Genomic DNA, 5,897 nt, shown 5'->3' on the forward strand with positions numbered 1-5,897 from the left:
TAGGCTGTGCCAGTCTGTGGGAGAGAAGCAGAGATGCTTGGCTTCTGGCAACCTTGCTCCCCTTCTGCAGGGGCCAGCTCCCCTTCTGCAGGAAGCCCCTTTGATTAAAAAGCTTCTAGGCTTAGCTGGCCACTTAGCCCTTTCTCTTTGTAGACACATTGATTATAAGTATTCTTTCTCCATCTGGCTCCCTCAAGGCAGGAATTTTCTTTCCACAGTCCACCACTATTTTCTCTCTTTCACCTCTCCTCCTGACTGTGCTGTCCCAAGCAGCTTCTAGCCCCTTCACCCCAGGACCCTGGGTAGGCAAAACCAAGGAAGCTCTTACCATAATAGAAAGGGCTGTCTTTATCTGAAGGAAAAAAAGAGACAGTGAGAACAGGACCAGGAGGGAGGGTGCCTGCAATCCCAAAGAAGTCTGGGAGGAGAATAAGAAGCTTGGGGGTGAGGGGTAGCTGGTTGGCACAGTGAACAGAGCCTTGACTCTGGAGTCAGGAGGACCTGAGTTCAAATCCAGCCTCAGACACTTATTAGCTGTGTGACCCTGGGTCAGTCATTTAATCCCAGTTGTCTCCCTCCCCTCCCCCCAAAAAAAGCTTGGGGGTAACTCACCAGCTGGGTCATTGGCTTTCAGGGCAGGCAGAACTGAGAGAGAGAAAGCAGAGGGAGAGGGTGGTGTTGGTTTCTGAAGGCCTTTTACTGGGTTGCTCTGGGCACAGGCAGATATCTGCCTGCCGTATCCTTCAGCAGGGGTGTCTGCTCAGCCTGCTGATGGTGTTAGGCCACTGGAGGGTGGCACAAGTGTGCCTCAGAGTGGGAGACCACACATACCATCAGGTGGACAACGACATTTTGTTCACTTCCTTCTCCTCCTCATGGTAAGGAAGAGAGCAGGAAATGATCTCCTTACCATCTAGTCTGAGGCTCCTTCTAAAGCTGCCTTTCATTGCTCTTCTCAGTCATGTCTAATAAGGCTCCCATGTAATTGCATCCCAGCACGTCAGCATCTCTTCTCTTAGAGACTCTGGATTTCCCAGTCTCATTCCCGTTGCTACTAATGACTCCAGTGTGTCAGATGCCCTTCTCCATACTATTGACTCTTTCTGGCTTCTAACTGGGGAGGGCGGGTATCTCAGCCGCCTCTTTGCCCCTCTCTGGGAACATAGATTCCTAGCGGCCCTGGCTTCTTCAGAACACGCTTCCTCTTTCTTCCATCTGCCTCCTAGTAGAAAAGTGACTGCCATCTCTACAATGGTTTCTGGAGTACTCCCCAACTTGGGTTGAGGGAAATGTAGGAGGATCAGAGGCAGCCTTTGGGCTCAAGTGAGGGAGAAGTCTAGGGAAAGGAAGAGGTTTTTGGTCGGAAACTGGCACTCACCTGCCATCATAAGTAGAAGGCCCACTGTCACCTGGTGCATCTTGGAGCTGAATAGGTTGGGCCCTGTGGGGAGGAACCCCAATGGGACAGGTGCCTCTCCTTATCCACCTCTCCCCTCCCCCACCCACAGCACAGAAAACTCAAACACATGTACGTACACATGGGCATAACAGCGATGAAAGACTTTCTGTTGAACCCGGGGCAGGTGATAAGAAGGGAGAAAACCGATAAAAGCCAGAGAAGGAGAGGGGTGGATAAGGAAGCTGGGGGAGGGCAGATGCTGACTAAGTCTCCCGAAGGGGGAAATAGGAGAGCTATGTTTTATCTGTTGCAGTGGTAGTGAATGGGGGGCATGAAGGAGTCTGGGTTAGTTTGGGGTAGGGGCACTCAAAAGGGAGGAGTCTGGGGCCAGGTGGCAGGATGCCTATATTCAGAACAGGCTGAGGTTTCCTTGCTAGGCAGTCTCTCCCACAGACAGCTTGGAGCCTGAATGGCCCATCCCTTCTTTGGGCTGGGGTCCAGAGCCTGGGGCTGGCCTGGCATATCTGTCTGTTCTTGGGGGAAAGGGAGGAGGTCGTGATTGTGGTTGGTTGTGGGTGGGCAACAGAGCAGAGAGGACAGCTAAGCCCCAGGGGGGAGAGGCCGCTGCCAGAACTGAGAAGAAAGTTGTTCCAACTGGAGGGAATTGTATGAGTACCTCCAACCTGGCTTCACCCCTCTTGTTTTTGTGCCCTTGGACCCCCCCCCCCATTTTCTGCTCTCCAGGCCACTTCTACTCTACCCAATGAGTCAGGGCCTATCTGCCTTTGGGAAACCTCCCTACAGTCTCTTTCTGGGCTTGGTGTGGGTTTGTGGTATTTCTTCCACCCCTTCCTCCTCTTACAATAATGTCCTCACTGATCTTTTGGGCAGAAAGGCAATGTTCTACTTACTGTTGACTCATTGGATCTCCATGTTACTGCTAAAGTCCCTATGTCCAAGGGCATTTGTCATACCCCATTAATACCATCTCCCTGGGCTATGGCCATTAGATTGAGGTCACTGATACTGCAGGGGACTCTTTACCTTTAGCACTTCTCTTACTCCAGGTGACTCCGGCCCACATGTGTTACCATTGCCAGAGGGCCATGCTAATATTCTGCATTCACTTTGGTTAGCCGGCAGAAAACACCCAAGTGAACCCCCCCTTTACTTCCTGTTAGTCCATATTACTCTGGTATCTTTGGTCATAGCCCTGCCCCCTCTATTCTTTCATTTTACTGTGATACACTTCATTACTTCTTGTTAATACTGTGATTTCCTTGTGACTTTGATACACTATCCTGTCCTTATTTATGTTACAGTACCGCATTCCATTCTGGTTTACCCTCCCAAGCCTAGCTTGTGAGGTAAACTCTCAAGGCTACAATGGATTGTACCCTTTGCTTCAGTATCCATATTTGTAACTGGGTTTCCTCCATTTAGTGGGCACATTGTTGCCATTTTATTCTAACCATCCCACCCCCTTCTTTGTTCTTCCAACAGAATGAGGTGCGGCTTCCCCAAACTTTCCCCGTTACAATGGCCATCATACAGCGTGTGCCCTGTGTTACTCAAAGTGACCAGCACTGACTTTTCTGCCACCTGGGTTCTTTTTCTTTATTCCTTCTGTACCCCACTGCCGCGTTATCACAGAACCCTCAGTTTTCATCATTACATTTCTCTAATACTTTGAAATTCCACAGTGCTACCTGTCCGCAAGCTCTGAGGGTTTTGATTTGGGCAAAATCTCTCTCTTCTCCAGGTCCATTCAACTGACTGTGGCCCACACAATGACAGCCCTTCCCAAAGCCCAGGAATGAGGGAAGGCCCCGAGCAGAAGAAGCCAAAAGTAGAGGAAGGTATGTCCAGGGGAGAGATACAGAAAGAAAAATAACAGGCGTAGAAAGGTGGAAAGTTTGAGCTAGATGAGGCAGAGGAAAGGGAGAAGAGACACGATTGATAAATGGAGTTAGAGTGGGGGGCTCCTGATGCTCACCTGGACCGCAGGACAGAGTTGGGAAGTAGAAGGCACTACTGCTACTGCAGCTGGGCCTGACCCAGCCTCTTTATACAGAACAGACACGCCCTGGGCAAATCCAGGCAGGTAGGGAACAGGTCTGATTCCCTGGGGCTCTAACAGAGCTTTCCCCCCACCCCCCACCCCCTTGCTCTTAAAGGAGCAGCTCAGCTTCTCTTCTCAGAAGGCCCAATATGCCTACCTTGACCCCATTCAGCCTCTAGGCCCCAACAGAACAGGAGGCTAAAGTAAGTTTCTATATACACACATGGGGGGAGGAGCAGTGGGGATCCTTTCAGAGGCCTTTAACCTTCTTTGTCTATCTAAAGCCCAGTCCAGTGGGGCCAGCAATAAAAAGGCCTCATAAACAGACCCCTGAGGAAAGACCTTTGTAGCTGTTTTGAAAGATTACTAGGCCAGGGGGGAGGGGATGGGGGAGATATCAAAATAGAGCCTGAAGAGCCCTTGTTGGCCCCTTCTGATGAGGGGCAACCATGCAGCAGCAGAACCCAGGAAATAAAGAAGCCAAGGCACTCTCCCCTGCCCCCCCTTTCCCCAGTAAATATTTTGAATTGCTGAGACAGGTTGCCTGGGCCCTGGGAGGAAAGTGCAAACCTCAAGGTGGGGCGCATTGCAGCAGATCCAGTACCTGGGCCCTGGGAGTGGCCTGGGCTGGGTACATTAAGAGCTGATATTAGGAATCAGGATACACATAATGTTGTATTAATGCTTATTGACTGACTGACTGATCAGCTTCTTGTAGACTGAAGTTCTGTTCTCTCTCATTTCTCCTTCCTGCCCATAAGATTTATTCCCCCTCCTCCCAACATTCCTCCAGACAGGGGTCCATATGGAGCCCAGGATGGCCTTGGCCTTTCCAGTTGGGGTAACCACCGCCCCAAGCTGCTCCTTCCCCACAGAGAGAGCTTTGTTTGGGGGCTGGACTGGGAACAAGGGGCTATTGAGAGGCTGGCAAAGGATTGGGGTCATAGGGAGGGGGCAGGGGCTGGCAAAGGAGATGCTTCTGTTCCTGCTCTGGTCACCATCTGGAGCTTGGGTGCCCCCACTCTGCCTCCTGGGGTGGGGCCAAGAGGACCACAGGCAGAGGAGAGTTTAGCAAAAGGATGGCCAGGCTTGAGAGGAGGCCTTGGCACCTCTTAGAAGGTTAAGATGGTAATGGAGAAAACTTGGGGAGGGAAAGATTAGTTCTGGAGTAGAGTTGAGGGGGATAAATGCTTAGGAAAAATGGCTCTTGGAGAGATAGGCCCTGTTACTTCCCAGCAGAGGGGAGGGGAGAGAAAGAGAGAGGGAAAGGGAAACTCCCCAGAGCCATCTGCTGTTTGGATGTGGTTTCTCCAAGGCATTTCTCAATTCCTCTGAGTCAGATCCAGCTGACCAAGGCCTTGAGCCCCACTTTGCCCTCTGCAGCAGCAGAATTCAGCCCCCTATTTTTGGAGTCTGAATGGGTTCAAGCAAGTCTTGGGTGCCCAAGGACTTAGAAGAGGGTGAAGGTTAGAACCTTGACCTGCAAAGAGAGGGGGCTTGGTGGCATGAGAGTTGCTGCTTGGAGGAGATGCTCTGGCAGAAGATTCAGAGATGTTGATCCTCAGCATGGCACCTTCTCTTTACCTGGGACATGAAGGTTCCAGGCTCCCTGGAAAGTCCCCTGACAGTCTTCTTTTCCCAGTGGCTACAAGGAGACCCCCAAGATGGCTCGGCCATGGCACAGCATTGCCCTCTGCTGGGAAAGCCCCAGAAATGTGCCTCTACACTTAGCTAGACACCCTGGTAGGTCCTGCTTCCCAGGTCAGGGCAATTCAAATGGATACACATTTATTTAGCACCTAATCTGTGAGAAGGTCATTAGATCCCTGCCCCCACCCCATGTCCCCTGCCCCCTGCTCCATGTGCCTTGTTCCCTGCCCTCTGTCCCCTGCCTCATGCTCCATGTCCCCTGCCCATGCCCCTTGTTCCCTGCCCTCTGCCTCATGTTCCATGTCCCCTGTTCCATGCCCCTTGTTCCCTGCCCTCTATCCCCTGCCTCATGCTCCATGTCCCCTGTTCCATGCCCCTTGTTCCCTGCCTTCTATCCCCTGCCTCATGTTCCATGTCCCTTGTTCCCTGCCCTCTATCCCCTGCTTCATGTTCCATGTCCCGTGTTCCATGCCCCTTGTTCCCTGCCCTCTATCCCCTGCCTCATGCTCCATGTCATCTGTCCGATTCCCCTTGTTCCCGGCCCTCTATCCCCTGCCTCATGCTCCATGTCCCCTGTCCCATGCCCCTTGTTCCCTGCCTTCTGTCCCCTGACTCTTGCCTCCTGCCTTATGTCCCTGTCCCTTGTCCCCTGCCTCCTACCCCACACAAGGTGGGCCAAAGCCTTCCCATGTTCTGCTACAGCTTCCTCACTGTTGACTAACAAGGTGATCCCCATGGGCCCCTTCTTCTAGCCCCATAAGAGAAAGGCAATAGTGCATGGACAAT

Source organism: Petaurus breviceps, unplaced genomic scaffold (assembly GCF_028583685.1).
Source record: "Petaurus breviceps papuanus isolate PSGF00001 unplaced genomic scaffold, PetGlider_PUasm1.0 91041, whole genome shotgun sequence".
NCBI classification, from domain to species: Eukaryota; Metazoa; Chordata; class Mammalia; order Diprotodontia; family Petauridae; genus Petaurus; species Petaurus breviceps.